Source organism: Rhinatrema bivittatum, chromosome 3 (genome assembly GCF_901001135.1).
Source record: "Rhinatrema bivittatum chromosome 3, aRhiBiv1.1, whole genome shotgun sequence".
NCBI lineage: Eukaryota > Metazoa > Chordata > Amphibia > Gymnophiona > Rhinatrematidae > Rhinatrema > Rhinatrema bivittatum.
Window position 1 is genome coordinate 533539830 of NC_042617.1, and position 21620 is coordinate 533561449.

Below are 21620 nucleotides of genomic sequence, written 5' to 3' on the forward strand. Positions count from 1 at the left end.
TTACTTCCAAATTCCGAGCCCCCTCGCGGAAGGGTGTACCCACTTTCACTGACTGAAACCAAGGCTATGTCTGACTACATACAAGAGAACTTAGCTAAAGGGTTCATTTGACTTCTAAGTCTCCCGCTGGAGCGGGTTTCTTTTTCGTTGGGAAAAAGGACGGTTCCCTCCGACCGTGTATAGATTACCAGAGCTTAAACAAAATTACCCAGAAGGACTGATACCCCTTGCTGCTAATCTCCAAATTGTTTGACAGGCTCCAAGGAGCCAAAATATTCTCCAAATTGGACCTGAGAGGGGCTTACAATTTGGTTCAGATACATCAGGGAGACGAATGGAAGACTGCTTTTAACACCCGTGACAGCCACTTCGAATACCTGGTAATGCCTTTTGGCCTTTGTAATGCTCCAGTGGTGTTCCAGAACATGATGAATGAGGTATTCAGATACATGCTCTATCAGTGCATAGTAGTCTATCTGGATGACATTCTAGTGTTCTCACAGGACCTCCAGAGTCATTGTTGAGATGTTTGTAAAGTTCACCAGCGCCTATGGGACAACTGTCTGTATGCCAAGCTGGAGAAATGTTCCTTTGAACAAGAGATCATTCCATTCCTCGGTTATGGGTTTTTTTTAACATTTTTTTTTTATACCGACATTAAAATACACATCATATCGGTTGAAATTACATGGAACAGGGGAGGGGAGAACAAGGAGATTATGAGTGAGAGCGTAGAGGCTCTAGATGGAGCCTGAAAGGTAAAGCGAGGGGGAAGGGGAATGGGAGAATAAAATATATTTACAAACATTGATCGTGGTCATGAATGATGAAAACATAATTACATAATTACAGCAGGAGGGGCGGGGGAGGGGAGAGAGGGTGGCTAGTCTGGGAGAGAGAGAGGGTGGGGAGAAGGGGAGGAGAGAGAGGAAGGGGAGAGGGGAGAGAGGGTGAGGAGAGAGGGTGGCTGGTCTGGGAAGGCCTGGTGGAAGAGCCATGTTTTGAGCATCTTTCTGAATTTCAGGGGGCAGGGCTCCAGGCGGAGGTAGGGTGGTATGGTGTTCCATTGTGTTGGACCAGCAATAGAGAGGGCACGTTCCCTGGTTGCCGAAAGGCGGGCCTTCTTAAGGGGTGGGACTTGAAGGGTGCCAGCAAGGTTTGCTCTGGTGGGGCGAGCAGATTGCGAGAATTGGAGAGGTTCGCTAAGCCATGAGGGATTGTTCTTGTAAATAGATTTGTGTATAATGGTGAGGGATTTGAAGAGGATGCGGAAAGAGATGGGTAGCCAATGCAGTTCCTTAAGGACTGGGGTTATATGGTCTGTTTTACGTGTGTTGCTAAGGAATCTTGCAGTGGCGTTTTGAAGTATCTGGAGGGGTTTAATAGTGGTGTAGGGGAGTCCAAGGTAGAGGGAGTTGCAGTAATCCAGCTTGGATGAGAGGGTTTCAAGCCAAGGGTTTCAAATGGACCCTCAGAAGACCAATGTTGCATTTGTGCCTGTTCTCGTCCTCGCTCCACTCTCTCTACCTTTGTGGCGACTCCCTTCGGGTCCAACGGACAGATGCTGCCAGGGCTACTCCGAGCTTCTTCGCCCTGGAATCCCCGGGCTGGCTTGATGCTGTGGATCCGCCATGTTCTTGATGATCTAAGGGAGCCTGCGTGCGCGCGCGCTCCAGACTTTGTACCAGTAAGGGCGCGAACCTCGGGGGCGTCCCCCCCATAGTGACGTTATCCGCTTCCAACTTAAAAGGTCTTTACTTGCAACTACAAATCGAGTTAGCAAGGGGAATTCTTTCTCCGCTGCTGTGCCTCTACAAACTTACCTAGGGGTACTCGCTCCTCGAGGGCCTATGTCCCTGAATGCTCAGAAGACTCCTTACTGCCTGGAAGTGATTGCAGACGTGTACACTGTGAGTTCTATTACAGATAGGAACCGGTACTCGCTCCACGAGAGCCCATGTTCCTAATCTCTGAAGACTCCCTTCTGTCTAAGACATTATCGCAGGTAAGGAGATCGTGAATTATTATTGCAGATTGCAGATAGGAACTGGTACTCACTCCACGAGGGTCCATGTTCCTAAAACCCTTTACATAAGAGAACATTACAGATATCTACAATTGTGAGTGTATCATCTGCTACTGGTTATGTATCCAGCATACCCTGTCTACTCACTACCTATAGTCTCTCTCTACAGCTCAGCAACCCAGGGATCACAATTCCAGTATTTAACGTATTTTAACGTATTTATATACCGTATATGAGGGACTTCAGCCCTGCCGGGCACATCAGCTCACTATTACCACCTCTGGTGGTTCAACTTCCAGTCTAATAAAGAACTATCTGTGTTTATCTCAATACTCCAGCCTAGCTGGTGGTCCCTCTCAGGATCTCCGCCAGGGGGTGTTGTAATCTGCCCTCGACCCAAGGATTCACCATTTCTACTAAGTGTTTATTCCTTACACTACTAGAGCGGTATCATACTGACTGCCACTCTGTGGGAGCCATCCCACATCAGATCACTAACTCCGCCTACGGAGTATTACATATCACTAGCTCACTTGGGGAAATAGCATTCTACAGAAGTCTAACTCTGCCTCCCTGGTGGTCACATCACTAACAGATTGCTACCCCTCTCTTCTCGAGGAGTGATCTACAACAGATTGCTACGCCTCCCCTCTGAAGGAGCTAAACCATACATATTGCTAACTTCACCGTCCTGGCAGGGTGAGTGTTAACAGATTACTAACTCCGCCCTCCTGGCGGGGTTATCCATAACAGATGCTAGCTCCTCCTTCTACAGGAGTATCCAGCAGCCAGATTGATACCAGATTGCTAACTCCTCCCCTCTGGGGGAGCAAATCTATAACAACCAAAAGCATCCAGGATTGGCCCCAACCTACAGGCCTCAAGGCACTTCGTAGATTCTTGGGATTTACAAATTACTACTGGTCATTCATCCCACATTATTCTACTCTGACCACCCCTCTCACTGCATGACCCACAAGGGAGCCAACCCCTTGCAATGGTCATCTGAGGCTATACAAGCCTTTCAGGAACTTAAAGACACATTCCTCAGAGAACCATGCTTATGCTATCCGGATCCCTGATGACCCTTCATCGTCGAGGTCGATGCTTCTGATGTTGGCATTGGTGCAGTTCTGAGCCAGCATTCAGCCAATCACACTCTACATCCCTGCTCATTCTTCTCTCGCTGCTTCTCCCCAGCAGAGCGCAATTATGGAATCGGGGACAAAGAATTATTGGCAATTAAGCTCGCCTTTGAAGAATGGTGCCCCTGGCTCAAGGGGTCTCAGCACCAGGTCATGGTATATACAGACCACAAGAACCTTGAATACCTACACCACGCACAGCATCTTAACCATCGGCAGGCCCGCTGGTCTCTCTTTTTCACTCAATTCAATTTCCTGCTAAAATACTGGCCAGCCGACAAGAATACCCCAGCCGACGCTCTTTCCTGGTCCTTCACCACTGAGGACGTGCCGGATGTTCTGCGTCACATCATCAGTCCAGACAAAGTTCTTCTCTCGGCCACCTTCACTATTCCAACTGGGAAGACGATGGTTCCCTGTCCTCTGCGTAAAAAGATTCTCTGATGAGCACACGATTCCCTGTTGGCAGGTCATCCTGGACAGGCAAGGACCCTGTCATCACTCCAGAGATTCTACTGGTGGCCAACGAAGAGGAAAGATGCCCAGGCTTATGTAGAGTCATGCCCCATTTGACCATGCCAGAAGCCACTGACGGGCCAACCCTGGGGTCTGTTGCAACCACTGCCCGCTCCCAATGAGCCTTGGACATATCGCCACTGATTTCATAGTGGATTGTCCCCTTTCCAATGGCAATAATACCATCTGGGTGACAGTGGACCAGTTTTCAAACATGGCTCACTTTGTGGCTTTACCTGGCCTTCCTTCTGCTCCGGAGCTGGCGAGATAGTTCACCCGCCACATATTCCAACTCCACGGACTCCTGAGGCACATCCTTTCTGATCGGGGAGTACAATTTATGGCCAGATTTTGGAGGGCTTTATGCAGGAAGTTTGACATTGCATTGGATCTTACGTTGGCGTATCACCCGCAGGCTAATGAGCAGACGGAGCAAACAAATTGGACTTTGAAGCAGTTTCTCCAGGCCCACGTCAACTCACAACAAAATGATTGGTCCGAATTATTGCCTTGGGCTGAATTTGCTCTCAATTCTCACCTCTCTGCGTCCACAGGAACTTCACCCTTTCAAGTAGTCTATGGACGCCAGCCCCTGCTTCCACTTCCGTTGCCTCTGTCAGTGGCCTCTCCTGTGGTGAAAGCCACTGCTCAAGAGTTGCATAAACTCTGGAAAGACACTAAGCAACTCATACAGCAAGTTGCCCAAAAATCTAAAAAATGCTACGATTTGCATGACCGGGCAGCACCACAATTCAGTCTGGGAGATAGTGGCTGAGTACTCGAAGATTCATTCATCTGAAACTACCTTCAGTTTGCTTTGCTCCTAGATATATCGGACCATTTCCCGTACTTCAGCAGCTAGGCCCAGTTACATGCAGTTTACGCCTGCCTACCTCACTCAAGATACATAACGCCTTCGACGTCTCTTTACTTAAACCTCTTGTTCTCTCCAAGTTTTCCAAGAAACTGCCTGAACTGCAACCTCTAGCCTCTAAGGAGGACATCACTTATCAGGTACAAGACATCTTGGACATACGGAAAAGAGGAAAATTATGGGAATACTTGCTATCTTGTGGGCTTCGGGCCAGAAGAAAACAGTTGGAAGCCAGCAACAAATATTCTCGATGAAGAACTGATCCGACAGTTTCACCTGTCTCAGCCTAGGAAACCCAAAACCCCGGGGAGGGGGCCCTAAGAAGAGGGGTACTGTTACGCTCCGCGGCCACAGATGGCTGTGGCCACCATTGCTCACCTCCCTTTTCACCCTGTTGGGTGAACTAGCGGCTTAGGCCAGCTATCACATATTTTAGTGCTGAGGGCCTGCCACCCAGAAGGTTTGTTCTCTGATGGAGCCGAGGTGAACAAAATGCAAGGGATTTCAAAAAGATTTTTGGGAGAGTGGGCTGGTATATCCGTAAGAGACTGTGTTGGACCATGGAACTGAATAATCCTGAAGGAGCCTGTGAATTAGAGTTAAAACATATAGGGACAGATTTAAAAAAACTACGCGCATGCATACTTTTGTTCGCGCAACCGGCGCAAACAAAAGTACGCCGGATTTTAAAAGATACACGCGTAGCCGCGCGTATCTTTTAAAATCCGTGGTCGGCACGCACAAGGCTGTGCAAAATCGGCAGCCTGCACGCGCCAAGCTGCGCAGCCTGCTTCTGTTCCTTCCGAGGCCACTCTGAAATTGCAGCGGCCTCGGAGGGAACTTTCTTTCCGGCGTCTCCCACCTTCCCTTTCCTTTCCCTAACTGACCCACCCCCCCGGCCCTATCTAATTCCCCCCCCCCACCTTTATTTCAAAAGTTACGCCTGCCTGAGGCAGGCGTAACTTGCGCACACCGGCACGCCATGTTCCGGTCCGAGGGCTACTCCGGAGGCCGCGTCCACGCCCCCGGAACGCCCCTGGGCCGGAACCACACCCGCAGCCCTGCACCCGGAACCCCCCCTCCCCCCGATGACACACTGGCTGCAATACGCCCCCCGACACGCCCCCCCCCCCCCCAGGAAAGCCCCGGGACTTATGTGCGCCGCCGACCCTATGCAACATAGGCTCGGCACGCACAGGGGGTGGAAGGGGCAGCTTTTCGGGTGTTACTCATGTATCTTACGCATGTACCCCTTTGAAAATCTGCCCCAAAATTGCAATCACAGCTACCTATACTGACACAGTTTTTTTTTTCAAGTGTTTGTTGTAATGTACATAGTGGTAGAAGAGAAAGAGATGAATTAAGGCTTGTTCCTGGGAGATCCTTACTCTCTGTAGCCTGAATGACAAGAGGGTAAATGGCCTATTTAAATGCAGTAGATCATCATTAAGTATTTTTTGCTGGATGTATTAAATATTCAGTAAAGACAATGAGAATTGGACGATCAGAAGAAGCCCTTTATTTCAATGCCCGACTCTGGCCGAGTTTCGCTCATAGAGCTGCCTCAGGGGCAATTCAATTAGCAGGACTTAAAATATGCCTGCAGGGCTGCTGTCACACTGTCACAATGTCACAATATCATTAGTGTCTGCAGAACACTCTGACATTCCTTCTGCTAGTGTCATAAATGACATCCCAATCATAGTGGGAAGGGATAGGTGGGTTGGGGGGGATTTGATAGGTGTTCATAAGAAGACAGGCAATATAATTTTATAATTCATTATGGGTTAAGAAACTTAGGTCATCTAGAGGTCAATATTCAAAGCCATTTAGATAAATAACTCACAAGTTATCCATCTAAATGGCAAGTTTTGGCATATTCAGCCCCATATCCAGCTAACTAATAGATGGATATGTTATTATCACAAGATGGGGCAAAGGCTGGTCAGTGTCATTTTGAAATATGGTGTCAATCAGCTCAGAGCTAGGGGGCATTCTGGGCCCCACTATATACCAGGGATTTGAAATAAAGGTATGGGGGGATCCATCTGCCTGTCTTAGTTCAGTAGGAAATGAGTTCCAGAGAATAGATGCTGCCACCAAAAAGGCACAATCTCTGGTGGTGCAGTCTAGCTTTTTGAGGTGATAGAACATCTAACATTCCTCGTTGAGAGAATCTCAACTGTCTACTAGGACAGAAAAGGTGTAGGAGGGCTTTAGCCCAAGGGGAAATAGAGCATGAAATTAATTTATAAGTAATAGGCGCGACCTTTGTTAAGCACTAAATCAAGCATAAGGCGCTTATCCGCAAACACAAAGGTGCCACACCAAATTTAGTAGAAAAAAAATTTAATTTATTATTGCATATCGATAAGCAATGCAGGTACTCTTGGGAGGTAAAGAGTCGCAGTTCTCTCTGTCTGTCTAGATGCCCAGGAGAAGCACTACTCTGTCTCTCCCTGTATGTCAGTAAGTGCTGCTTTTTATAGGTAAAACATACTGTAATCCCTAATATGGACCTATGGGTTTCTCACTCCATCCACTCTTCCAAAAGGAGAGCTCCTTCAATTAATTAAAAAAAACCAACAACTTTCCTACTCAGGTTTGTTTGTTTTTTCTGCTGCAAAGAAGAGTGAATTCCTGAGGGTGGGGCCACTCCTAATGCCACAGTAAAACAATGATCTACATATTTTACTTTACACTTCAATCAATAGTTTATTTACTAACAAAACATTTTACACACCCACATCTGGCAGAGCAGATATCTTGTTAACCTGTAGAAATAAAATCTCACTTACAAAGAAAAATTTGATTAATCTTTTAAATCTAATCACATGGGAAGACAAAGACAGCTACCGGATACCTTTTCATTTCTAACTGAAGTAGGAAACTACTGTGAATATTTTACCTAACTTAAAAAGGAAGAAAACCTATTCTGTTCTAACCAAATGCTTTTTAGATTTATTAAGCAAAGAAAGGAAAAAGCAGAAAAGTAAAAAGGAAGCTTATCTCATCTCTATCAGATCTCTGTATAAACAATTACAAACATCTGCTTTGTTCAAAGAGCAAGGCACTCAGAAATTAACTGCATGTTTCAACTCATTCTGCCATACAGGTTCCTTCCCTAAATGAACAGTATCTATAGTATTTTATTACATATTATAGGGATAAATGTTGTGTTCTGCGCTCGTGGAAGACCACGAGCATGGCCCCCTACCTCACCCGTGACGGCGACCTGCCACGGGAACTCCGGGGGAAACCCCTGACCCGATGCCTGCCACTTCAGCGCGGGCTCCCTCCCTGGCCGACGGGTAGGGAGCCGTTCCTGCTCTTCCCTTGCGGCATCCGACTGCATTTCCTCCACGGAGGAAATCCAAGATGGCCACCGCCATCTTTAGGCATGAGGCCACGCCTTCTCATTAGCTTTAAAGGGACATGATCCCTTTAACCAGGTTCAGCTGTTCCCTATGAGCCAGAGCAGAGAAAGTATAAAATGAGACTTCCTCTGCTCATTCCTCGACTTGGCATCATCCTTTGTTCGTCAGGTCTGCTTGCTTCAGTGAGTCTTCCTGTACTTTGGATCCTTGTTCCTGTCTTGTCTTGGAGTTCCTGGTTCCTGAGTTCGGATCGGCTAGCGGTGATTCCTGGTATTGACTTCGGATTGGCAAGTGGTGATTCTCTGGTGTGTGACTTCGGGCTGGCAAGTGGTGATCCCTCGGTGTGTGACCTTGGACTGGTAAGCGACGACCCTCTGGCACTTGAATTTGGACTCCTTCTTGACCATCGTCTCCAAGGGCCTGCCTAAGTCCCAGCGGCCCAGGTCCCTATGGGCTCCTCCCGGGGGTGACCGCGGGCTTCCAGGGGTGAAGCTCCAGTCAGCCCTTGCACCGACTTCTTGACCTTTCAAAGGTCCACCTAAGTCCCAGCGGTCCGGGTCCCTACGGGCTCCTCCTGGGGGGACCGCGGACTTCCAGTGGCGAATACACACTTCCTTTCTTCATCTCACGACTCTTCGTCTGCCTTCACAGTCGCCTCTGTCTCCTGTGCCGAGGGTCAGCTGGTCACGTCTTCTGTTCCTGCCTTGCCACCCGACGGGAGAAACTACGGACCATCCTCCCAAGGTATTCCATCCTCCCGTCGGCCCAAGGGTTCACAAGCTTGAGCATAACAATAAAATATAAAAATTTATAAACACAACCATCTAACAAGCATTCTAGTCTGATTCAGGACCAAAACATACATTCTATGCAGAGAAAATGTGCAAGACAGCTTCAGAACCATTCACCTTCCTTATTTAACGCACATACAAGTATTTATTTACCCATTGTTTAAAGAAACCATACCTTATTAGTTTCTGTCCAAATTCAATGCTAAGAATCAAAGAAATCTCTCAAAATATTCTGAGGGTGGTAATAGCCATATCAAAAATAACCATAACATTTGAGGCTAAAGAACCAAGATTTTGTAACCCAAATAAACACACCAAGAGTGAAAAAATTTTTTTTCTCATTTGATGGACCTCATACGTGGACATAGATTATAATGCTAGATAGCATGAGCTTATATGCACCAATAGATATACTCATAGGTCTCAAAATGAATTTTTTATGCTTCGTGAAATCAAAGTCCAGTTATGGAGATAGAGTCATAACGATAGTGAAGATCATATTCATAACATGTCATTGCATTCTATTGATTTCTTAAGATGCAATTTTTTACTTAGCTTAAAGTTTATGAAGAAATGCCCATATATCCACTGTAAGAGAGGCTCAGACTGTAGAAGCCTGACACGGACCGTGTTTCGGCGTCAGCCTTCATCAAGGGGCCGAATGTGTCTGTAAATATCAACAAAATCAATTTGCAGAACAAGAATACATACTTTTCAATGATTTAAACGACACTCAACGATGCTGTACTAACTTAAGATGTATTTATTTATTTATTTTTCATTTTTTTTATATACCGATGTTCCTGTATAGAATACATATCGCACCGGTTTACAGAGAACTGAACTGTCGCCTCAGGGGCGGATACATTGGAACAAGGTTGAAACTGAAACTTACAGAGAACCAGTGGAATGCAATTCAAAACATGATTAGCAAAATTAAGTACAATTCAAAACATATACAAATTCAAATTCAGAACATATTTACAGTGGGATTGGTGGACCTGCGCTTATAAAGCTCGATTCAAGAAGATGTTGTGAGCGCCTTTTTTGCCAACCTGCTGGTAATGCGCTTCCTCTGCCGGAGGGGCCGCACATATGCTATTTTTAAAGGGCAGTCAACCAATGAAAAAATTACACATTGTCTGATGCTTGTAAACAACACTGCAAGGAATGCTAGTGGACTCCTGCTTTGTGTTCCTAGTAGGTGTTTTGTTGCCAGCTCATGCCTGATATCTTGTCAGTGCTGTCTCCATGGAATGAATAAGGCCCCACATTTGGACCCACAGTTTCTGTGAGGCACTGCCCCAGTGTTGTGAGTAAAATTGGACAGACATGGCTACTGTCCACCTTTTGAAATGCCCGAGTCTTGATAAACATTTCTCAGATGCCTCTTTTGATGTCTTGATTCTGATGTTTCATGCTATTTTTGCCCAATTTCTTCCTTGAACACCAGGGCTTTTCTAATGAAATCTCTCCCAAAGAGCACAATGGAGTTTTCAAGTATCAGCTTCGGAACCTTGTTTTTCTCTTCTTGAGTGAAGAAAATAATCTGTTGACGTGATTGCATATCTATCTCTGTAGCACCTTCACCAGCGTTTGGCTCAGTTGTTCTCCTGCATATACTCAGCACCAACAACCAGCGCTATATGCTAGGCTTACTTTTATATCATTTTAAAGGAAGGAAACATAACCAAGAGGAAAAGAGAACTGAGGAAGCTCAGCATAGTGTATACACTCTATTTTGTGTAGTGTCCACATGCAATTTAGGGCACAGATATTAGCTCATAAAAGTTAAAAATGTTTTGTTAATGTGCATGCTATTAACATGTGTACACTTTGAGGCTATTTTTTAGTATGTGCATTGCATTAAGCTTATTGCACATTAAGTGATATTTTAATGAGTGTATAGTAAAAACATTTAGCATGAGTTTTAGTGCAGAGGCCCCAAAATCATGAAAACTACTGAAAATCTACATTTAGATAAACTGACTTATCACAAAACCAAATCACAATTCAGGGATTTTTTGTTTTTATACAGTAAATTTTAAAATGCTAAACTTCCTATGATTTTCAGATAATTCAGCATTTAAGTTGAGGTGCTAGTAATAAACTGCAGTCTGGTTAACTGTGGTAGATTACTTGTGGGTTTCATAATGATTTCATCTTATGACTTAATCACAAATCTTCTGGAAACTATTTTGACTCTTATTTGAAACAATTCTGCCATCTTGGTGCAGTACTGAGTGAATAATGGATGATTTTTCTTAATTTAGTAAGAGAATACTGTATAACTAAAGCATATAATTCAACATCTATGCTTTCTATTTCTATTTACATCCTGATTACTAGCAGTTGATACAGGTGATGGAATCATTGTATTTGTCTGGCCTGTATTTATCTAAGCTAACTCAGCCCTTATTGCAACCTCTCTAATTGGGATACCCTAACAGTTTCCTTAGAAGATGCCTATCTCTGAATCATGTGCTTCTGAGCAACTACTGGCTTTCCCCATGACCTAGTTTAAGAGGGTAATTTTCATAAGTATTGGAAATAAACACTGTTGGGAATGAGAGAGTAAGGTACTCTGACACAATATCTATGACATCATTTATTAATGTGATATCATGGTAATATACGTTATTTACAGAAAGTTATTTACATACCACATGATTGCATATGCCATCCAGCACCCTTCGTGTCATCAGCCTTGTATCGAGGAGTCGTCAGGTCAGCAAAGGCGAGAAGGGGGTTTTCAGTGTCCAGCATGCTATACGTCTATAGAGGCAATATCTCCTACTCCCGCCGGACACTGGAAAGTCCTGCTCTTTTATACCGTGCCGTAAACAAGTGTGCATGCGAGAGAGAAATGATTGATCACTATCCCCCCATGTTATGTGTCAACAGTTGCTACTGCCCACTCGGACTCATCTTGTCCCTGGCATGAAGGTGGTTGATCAGACCGCCGTATTCCTGACAGGGAGCCAGAAACCTGAGCTGCACAACCTGTTTAACAAGAACATGTTTATCCTACACTCCACCCTTGATCAATCATTCTCCAATGCAGGCACCACTGCATATGAAGCCACTGTAGTGGTATATTTACTTTGACGTGCTATTTTATGCACTCGATAGGTAAGATAACATGTACACACTAGGCACAGGAGGCATACACACATTACAATAAGGATAGGATGAAAAATACAATTCAGAGTCATTGTGGCAGTAGAGGAACGTCCGAAAAACACATGCCACCAAGAATGAGAGGTGTCTTTTATCAATTGTTATTGTAAATGCAGTAGGCGTTCCTTGGCAAAGTCTGCTCTAAGCAGGGCACCAGTTACAGCAATGTCCACATGTCTCAGGGTCTGTTTCAACGAATCTGAGGTATTCAATACCTTTTGCAGTTTAGTCAAATCCAGCAATGGTGTCTTAAAGAATGATAAGTCCAACTTTACCCCCAATTGAGCGTCAGCGATGTCCATTGGTGGTAAATAATATTGTCGAGAACCAAACGTAAACCAAGTAACATTATACAGGCATCCTGTAAAAGTCAAATTATATACACATACAGTTTCAGGGAATGGAATTATGAAACCAGTTACATTATCAGGTAATATTAGAAGGCTACAGTGTGCCAAAGGTTGCTGCAACAAGCAATCATCGGGCAATGTGGAATACATTAAAGGGCAAGCCAATCCCATTAGTGTAGGGGTACATATTGTATTGTCAATAGTGTGATTATTGGTAGTCCGTATCCAATTGTTAGTATGCAAAACTTGTATTAGCACACTTCCGCTTTCAGGAAGATAGACTGGGAAAGGAAGTGATGTAAATTTACATACAGTATCTGTTAATGTATTGGAGGCGTTATAATACGTGATTCGGCCTGTACACCAATTTGTGTCACATATCGTATACTGTGGCTGTGGCAGCCAGCCTACAGGATATTGGTATGGTACATTTGACTGGAACAATTCCTTCCAAATAGGAGAAATACTCATGTATAGTTTGGTTTGTATCATCTCTATCTGTTGTTGTAGATACAAAGCTTGCATACGGGATTGTGTCCAATTAACAAATGCAGTCAAATAATGTCCCATTTCCCAAGTGGCATTCCACCCTTCTATAACCAAATCATTATTTAAATGCAAATACTTCTGCACATATTGTTGCATGTGTGCGGGGTCGGGAATCCAATTTGCAATAATGTTAGTGATGAGGCCTGTATCCCCTCCAGCCGTGGCAATTCTGTTCGCTAATACCTCTATGTCCGTCCATAGTATTTAATGCTCCCATTCCTGTACCCAATCCTCCCAATAGTGTATCATACCATGCTCGTTTATATCGTATAAGTTTGTGTCAGTGGGGAAATGTTATGTTAAATTTCAACACATGTTTTGTAACATATGGTATAAAAGGAATGCATGTCTCGGGGAATCGGACCACCAGCTGGGAATGACTAGTAACTTCTTTTATAGGTAGCATTGTCCAAAAGTACCCAAAGCGGGTCCGATTTGTAATTACAGTAGCATTTTCACATACTAGCACCCAGTCATTAAAACTAGTAAGTGTCATATTGAGTGATTGGATTGGGGTGGAATTGCATATCTTCTCCTTCCACATAGCTCAGGTATATTGTAGACAAGGAGCCGAATAGTTACGACACTGTATGGCGGTGTAACTGGCTATAGAAAACTGATCCCCGATACGATACTTGACGTGTAATCTAGTGATTTTGTCCTGTGTTGTCTTTGCTTTCACTACTTTTGCAGTTGTGGTGAGGTTCCAAACCACACAAGCATCGTATGCTTTACATGTGAAATTATCCTGCGTCCGAGAGGAGGTGCTGTTCTTTCACTTGATAGTCCCCTGTCCGGAGGTTACTTCTATAGGCTGATATAGGGTGTGCACCATACCAATGATGGCAAAGAGGTTGATCGCCATAAACGGGAGGAGCAAGCCAACCTGTAGCGAAAGAACACATCGTTAGTTATTCCCTTAGTTTACATCGGATACTGAGTACCTGTATCCAATGTTCATCTCCTTCTGGTAGTACAGTCAGTACTGCATCTTTGCCAACAGCTAAAATTTCACCTTTCCTAGGTTCTCTATGAGGTGTGACGTGTAGAGCTGTGGACAATACAGATTTCCACCCCTTCATGGTGGCAGATTTTGTAAGAGAGCGTAACATATTTTTTAATAACCCATTCATACACTCAATAAGGCCGGCAGCTTGTGGATAATATGGAATGTGAAAGATCCATTCAATGTAGTTGTCTCTAGCATATTGCTGCACTAAGTTACCAGTAAAGTGAGTCCCTCTATCGCTCTGAACTTGTTTTGGTATTCCATAATACCGACTCATTTCATTTAAAAGTTTTAACGTAGTTTTCTGATTAGCCTCTGGTGCAGGCACAGCCATCATGATTCCACTAAATGTATCTACTGCCGTACATAAATATACATCTCCTCCACATTTTTGTAAAGGGCCTATAAAATCTATTTGCCAAATAGTGGCAGGACTTAAACCACGATGGATATGCCCCTGCTCAATAGCTTGTGGTGACCTTGGATGTGTCAACTGACAATATTCACATTGTGTGAGTATGTTTTGAAAATCAGGGAGGGATCCTGATATCCCTCTGGCTTGGGCCCACCTGTGAGTAGCTTCCGCCCCCAAGTGGCCACTTTTTTCGTGTGCCCATTTCCATAGCGCCTGCTCGTTTGTGGTCATGACACTGGCTCGGATTTTTGTGTGTTTATCTGCAATGGAATTGTACAGATGTGTGTCTACATGGAACACTGTAACATGCTTTTTGTGACACTCAGCCCAGATTTTTTGCCAAATGTCAGTGCCCCATACCGGGCGGTGATGTATCTTCCATTGATCTTTATGCCATTTTGGCATCCACTGAGTCATTCCTTTCATGACTGCCCCACTGTCAGTATAAATGTGGCAATCCGTTTCCCTTTTTTGTAAAGCCATCTATATGGCATAAAGTTCCACAAACTGGCTAGATTTGCCTTTCCCTTCCTCCTGACTTACTTTGTTTATATGGGGATTATACACTACAGACTTCCATAATCGCTCGGTTCCCTTCATTCTAGCCGAACCGTCTGTAAACCAAGCATGTACCTGCTGTTCTTTGGGTAATTGGTTGAATGGTAACCCGGTAGTAATCAGAGAAGGAGGAATATCCAATGTTTCTATCTGTTCTTTTTCTTGATTAATAGGAATTTCCGCTACCTGTTCATAGAGCATAGAGTGCCCAGCCAAGCCTGATTTTGCCCTGCCTGGATATACCATTTCCATTTTACAATGGAAGCTTCTTGCGCATACCCTATCCGATGGGTATGCGGGGTGCTGTGTACCCACTGCATAATTGGGATTAAAGGGCGCATAAGGATTTCATGGTTCTGAGTTAATTGGTCCGTGTCTAACAAAGCCCAGTAACATGCTAGTAACTGCTTCTCAAAGGCTGAATGAATACTGCCATGCAGCATCAGGTAATTTCCTGCTCCAAAACCCTAATGGTACTCGTTTACCGTCTTGTTTCTGCCACAGACTCCAGTCCGCATGACAAGATGAAAATGAAACTTGTAATTTTACTGGCCCCTCCCTGATAGGCCATAAGTCTAATGCTGTTTGGATAGCGACCTTAGCCTGATCAAAAGCATCTTGTTGTAATCGTCCCCATTCAAATTTTTCCTTTTTTCGAGTGACTTTATACAATGGGGACAATATTTGCCCCAAATGTGGAATGTACTGTCGCCAAAATCCAAATAGTCCTATAAACTTCTGGGCTTCTTTTTGATTCTGCGGCGGAGAAAACAACAATATCTTATCCTTTGCCTTTGGTAAGATTTCTCTTTTACCATTCGACCACTGTATCCCCCAAAATTTCACAGTGTTGTTAGGCCCTTGTATTTTATTCTTGTTAATTTTCCAACCTCTATTCTCCATATTTTCTACTACTTGTGCTAGAGCTATCGCTACTTGCTCTTCTGTATCCCCTTGTACTAATATATCATCAATGCAATGAGTTAATTGTATGTCTTTTGGACAATCATACCTTTCTAATTCTTCTGCCACCCTCCAGTGACATATGGTAGGGCTATGTAAGTATCCCTGAGGTAGTCTAGTGAAGGTATACTGTCGTCCTTCCCACGTGAAGGCAAATTGTTCTTGGCTTTCTTTACAGATAGGAATTGTGAAAAAAGCATTTGCTAAATCAATTACGGTGTACCACTTTCCCGAATGTTGCTGTATCTGCTCTACCAATGTTACAATATCAGGGACCGTGGCAGTCAGAGGGTCCGTATTTTTGTTCAAAGACCTGTAATCTACTGTCATTCTCCACGAACCATCTGATTTCTTCACTGGCCAGATGGGATTATTCCAACCGCTAGTGGTTGGAATTAGCACCCCCACTTCCTGTAAATCCTTAATTGTTTCTGTTATCTCTTTATGTCCTCCAGGTATCCGGTATTGCTTTGGGCATACCGGACCCCTTGTTTTAGGCAAAGCTATTTCTGGTCCCACAGTTCTACCCACTAGCATTGTTCTGGATAGATATACTGGTCTATTGTTTTCAAATGCTACTTGCTTACTTGGCGTCTTTCCAAACACCATTTGCCCACATGTTGTATTCAACTTAAGTCCCTGTAACAGATCCATCCCAATTATATATTCCTTAATGGGTACAATTACTACTTTAGCTTGAGGAATTTTGTATCCTCCCACGACTAAAGAAATTATGGTTCGTTTTCCTATCACAGTTTTTTCTCCAAGACCCGCTAATTCTACCTTTTGCTCCCCATGTTTCTTGGGAATTCCAAATATTAAAGTGGCCTCCGCCCCCATATCTGCTAAAGCCATCACCTGTTGTGCCCCATTTCGCCATTGGATTTCTACCCCAATATGGGGGCGATTATCCACGGTGACGGCAGCGATTTGGGGGGTATGGCCTTTTTCCTATTGTGCTCAGGATAAGTCCGGATACAGTCTGGTACTATTGGCCTCCTGAGGTGGGGCGCTGGGTTGTACGGACTCAGACTCGTTTATGAAGGGGTTTGTAGAATTTACCTCTTGCTCTTTTTTCTCTTGCAACAATTGTTTCATCTTTGTTAGTAACACTTTTCCCCAGTCTTCCTCCCTTTCCACGTAAACTTTGTTTTATTTACCCTTGCATTTTTGCAGATACAATTTATACATGTCTTTGGTTGGAATACCATCTATTTTCTCTTTAGCCACTCCAGCAGCTATCAATGCTGCAAACATATCTCTCCTTGACACCCGGGCGTCCATATCTCGGTTTTGGAGATCCCTGTATCTCTTTTGAATACCTTCTCCTCTGTCACATACTTGGCCTTTAAATGTGAAAGTCTTATCATTGCGCTCCTGTATCCCTAAATCTAGGACCTCTCTGATTGCCTGAATCAAATCTCCAATTTTCTTCTCAGCCGTATTTAATAGCAAGGTCAACATAATGAACCTGTGTGCCGGGATTATGGTAAGCATAATCTCTGCCCGAGCCGTACCGGGCAGGGGTAGGTCCAGGAAATCTCCCTGCAGATTCCTCAGACACCATGTTTGCATGTTAATTTCTTTGATACGCTGTATAATATCATGCATATTATATAATGGTTTGTTACTGATGGGCCAATCTAATACAGTGCTATACCTTGTTTTAGTAGCAGTGGCAACTACTCGAAACAAGTCCGTCATGTCCCCTTGCCAAACTACTGTTCTGATAGCTGCCCTTACCTCGGGATCGGTAGAAATCATAGTGAATCTTTTAACATCTTTTTGATCAATCATGTCTCCCGCCCCCGATTCATATAATCTCACTAGCCAGCAGTCAATAGGTTCTCCTGGTTTTTGCCCCATGCGATCCAATATCTCACTTACTTCTTGTTGGGTGAAGTCCTCCATTACTTGTGTTCCCTCCTGTTCTATAGCTCTACCATCGCTGGTCTGCTTTAATTTACGCCTGACTATGGGTCAGGCTTGCTCTACGGGGGGAGGGGGTATTACTGCCTCCTCCTCACTGTCCGTAGAGTCCCATATGTCCCCGTCCCATATCTCTGGATCCCAGTCATCTTTCATAATACATGCTCGTATTTTAGAATGATTTCCTCTTCCTCTTCGTTTTCTATATTTGTGTTGCGCTACCTGCACAGCGGCTCATTCAGCCACCGTCTGATAATGTTCTGCCTTCTGTTTAAACGTCTCTAAGTGACACCTAAACATAACATTATCTTTGAGGAGGTTGTCTATCTCTCGCTCTAGTTCAACTAATTTCTCTTGCAACACGCTTTTTTGTTCATGACATTTCCTATATCCTGTTAATACTACCCATCCTCTCTGTCCCACTGTCCCAAATTCTTTTCCTTTTACTACGGGGACCTGTTGGAGTTGATTTACAATATCTAAAGGTTCTCCTCCTATATCCCAAGCCTCCGTGAGCCCTGTATTCATAGCCCATTCCTGGGCCAACATTTTATACGGGTTTTTTCCCATCCGGGAATTTTTAGATCCACCGGGCTTGGTGGTTCAGATGTCTCTTTTCCGTTTTTCCTTTTAAATAGAGACATCCTGTTCAGTGACGCCAAATGTTGGGAATGAGAGAGTAAGGTACTCTGACACAATATCTATGACATCATTTATTAATGTGACATCATGGTAATATACGTTATTTACAGAAAGTTATTTACATACCACATGATTGCATATGCCATCCAGCACCCTTCGTGTCATCAGCCTTGTATCGAGGAGTCATCAGGTCAGCAAAGGCAAGAAGGGGGTTTTCAGTGTCCAGCACTCTATACGTCTATAGAGGCAATATCTCCTACTCCCGCCGGATACTGGAAAGTCCTACTCTTTTATACCGTGCCGTAAACAAGTGTGCGTGCGAGAGAGAAATGATTGATCACTATCCCCCCATGTTATGTGTCAACAGTTGCTACTGCCCACTCGGACTCATCCTGTCCCTGGCATGTAGGTAGTTGATCAGACCGCCGTATTCCTGACAGGGAGCCAGAAAGCTGAGCTGCACAACCTGTTTAACAAGAACATGTTTATCCTACAAACACATAAGTTGGTGTGTCTAAAATAAAGTCTGTATGTTATAAACTGTATGGTAGCGATCGCATAGTTTATAAATTACCACATATCTCCATCCTGGAAGTATGCATGTATGTTTCAGTATGTGCACATTTTTTTAATGCGTGGGTCTACATAGTTTATGCACCTATTTTATAAAAGTATGCATATGTATTTTACACAGGAAATAATTGTAACCTGTGCATGCAATAACCCTCAGTTTAAGAGTAGAGGCAGCTATTTTATAACATATGAGAGTACTCTGCTTATGAAAATACTTACTTATGAGTAAACTTTTAATTGCCAGTTCACTGGGACCTCCACCAATTCACCTGGATCCTCCACCACTTCATCCTGACTCCCCACCACTTAACTCAGATCTCCCATTCAAAAACTGCAAACAAAAGACAAGTGTGATTTCATTTCTGTGACTCAAATAGTGGATGTAAAAATGTGCATTTAAATCACACATACACTGCTTACAAAATATTTACTAGTGCACATACTTCAAACCTCACCTCAGAATACCATCTATTTTACTCGTATAGAAATACACACAAAATTATATCTTTTTGACCGTCTGAAAATTTGCTTACCACACATAAGGGCTACAACAAGCATTTGATGAAGGTAAAACAGGCCAAGAAAAAAATGTAACAAGGTAGAACTAATAATGGAAACAGTGAAGGCAGAAGTCAGAAAATGCAGTATGCACTTACTAATGGTATGACTGTTTGTATATGGGATATGACTCAGGCTAGAGGATAAATTGTAATTATGTGGTTAATGTATGGATGTCTGTTCGAGAGCTTATCTGTTATATTGCTAATGGTGTACTAATTAGTATACATTCATTTGATGTATATTATTCAGTATATCGTTTTTGTTTTATTTATTTATTTATCGAGTTTTATATACCGTCGTTTGGTTTCGCCATCACAATGGTTTACAAAGTATCGATGTTTAACAGAGTGTACAGAAATTCACATGCTTGTTAACAATGTTATCGTAGTCGTTATAAGCATAGTTCATTTGATAAAGTGTACAGGTTAATTATGTTCATTGTTATGTTATACATTTTTATCTATTTATTTATTTTATTTATTTAAATTCTTTTAATATACCGATGCTCAAGACAAGTCTTATCGTACCAGTTTACAGTAGATCTAGGGGAAACCATTTAACTAAATGAGAGAAAGTTACAATGAACAGGGAGTACAATTCGGGATATTTAAGCGAGAGAGAAAAAAGTTTAACAAAACATACCTAATAGTAATGCAGGATAGTACAAATTCAATTGATTAGCATGGAGAGCTAAATTAACATTTATGTTAATGTTAATTAATGTAAATGTTATCTTAATGTTATGTTAATTAATGTTAATGATATGTTAATCTTAATTAATGTAAACCGATAGGATGGTCCCCATCAAATACCGTTATAGAAAAGATTTTAAATAAATAAAATAAATAAATACATCAAAGAAAATACCTTGATTTTATGCACATAACCTATATGGAGTTCTTTGAAAATTGATCCCTAAAAGCTGCTCTCCTTTTTGAATGCTCAGGTCAAGCAGCTGGGCTCCACCTTGATTATGGTGGAACCTCATAAGAACACAAGAAATTGCCATGCTGGGTCAGACCAAGGGTCCATCAAGCCCAGCATCCTGTTTCCAACAGAGGCCAAACCAAGCCAAGTTGTCAGAATGGCTGAGTGGTCTAAGGCACCAGACTCAAGTCTTCCTGCTTCCCTGTGCTGGGTGTTCTGGTCTCCTGATGGAGGTGTGGGTTCAAATCCCACTTCTGACATGCTCATCCTGTAGTTTAGAACCTCAGGCTTATTTTTTTGACATTCCAGTGGGAACACTGAGAGGAGAGGATCACCTTGCTGGTGGCTGAAAGGAATCAGTAAGTTTTTGCTTGGGACATTGTCTTTTTTAAAAGTATTGGGGCAAAGTTAACTATTTGGGAATATTATTTAGTGTGTTTGTGTGATTGTGCCTTTAATAGTCAGAAAGGCAGTGAATAAACAAGTTAGACTGTTTGTATTTTTAAATAGTCAGTCAATAAGGTAGCAGTAGGTAGGCAGTGAATAAACAAGTTAGACTGTATTTTTAGTCAGTCAATAAGGTAGCAGTAGGTAGTGTGTTTATTTTTAAAAGTCTGTAGAACTGAGTGTTCTCCAGACTTTTAAAGAACTGAGTGTTTGTGTTTAATACTAACTGTTTGTATTGAAAAAAAAACCCCACAAAAAAAAAAACAACCCAAAAAGTAGCCAGAAGCTAGAAATAAGCTAGGAGCAGTGTATACCTAAGTAAAAAAGTTGAATAGTTCAGCTCAGTTACTCCCCTTGGAAAGGTGTTCAGGTAGTGTGCAAGATGATGCATATAGGGAAAAATAACCAATGCTATAATTACACAATGTTGGGTTCCATATTATGTGCTACAACCCAAGAAAGAGATCTAGGTGTCATAGTGGATAAAACATTGAAATTGTCGGTTCAGTGTGCTGCGGCAGTCAAAAAGCAAACAGAATGTTGGAAATTATTAGAAAGGGAATGGTGAATAAAACGGAAAATGTCATAATGCCTCTGTATCGCTCCATGGTGAGACCGCACCTTGAATACTGTGTACAATTCTGGTCGCCGCATCTCAAAAAAGATATAATTGCGATAGAGAAGGTACAGAGAATGGCTACCAAAATTAAAAGGGGAATGGAACAGCTCCCCTACGAGGAAAGACTAAAGAGGTTAGGACTTTTCAGCTTGGAGAAGAGACAACTGAG

At 43.0% G+C, this 21620-nt stretch overlaps 1 non-coding gene across 1 annotated transcript; it reads left to right on the forward strand.

The window, feature by feature from the left end:
• The first annotated feature begins 20536 nt into the window (after positions 1–20536).
• TRNAL-CAA lies at positions 20537–20645 on the forward strand. Its single transcript has 2 exons — positions 20537–20574; positions 20600–20645. It is a non-coding gene; the product is annotated as a tRNA-Leu (tRNA).
• The last annotated feature ends 975 nt before the right edge of the window (positions 20646–21620 follow it).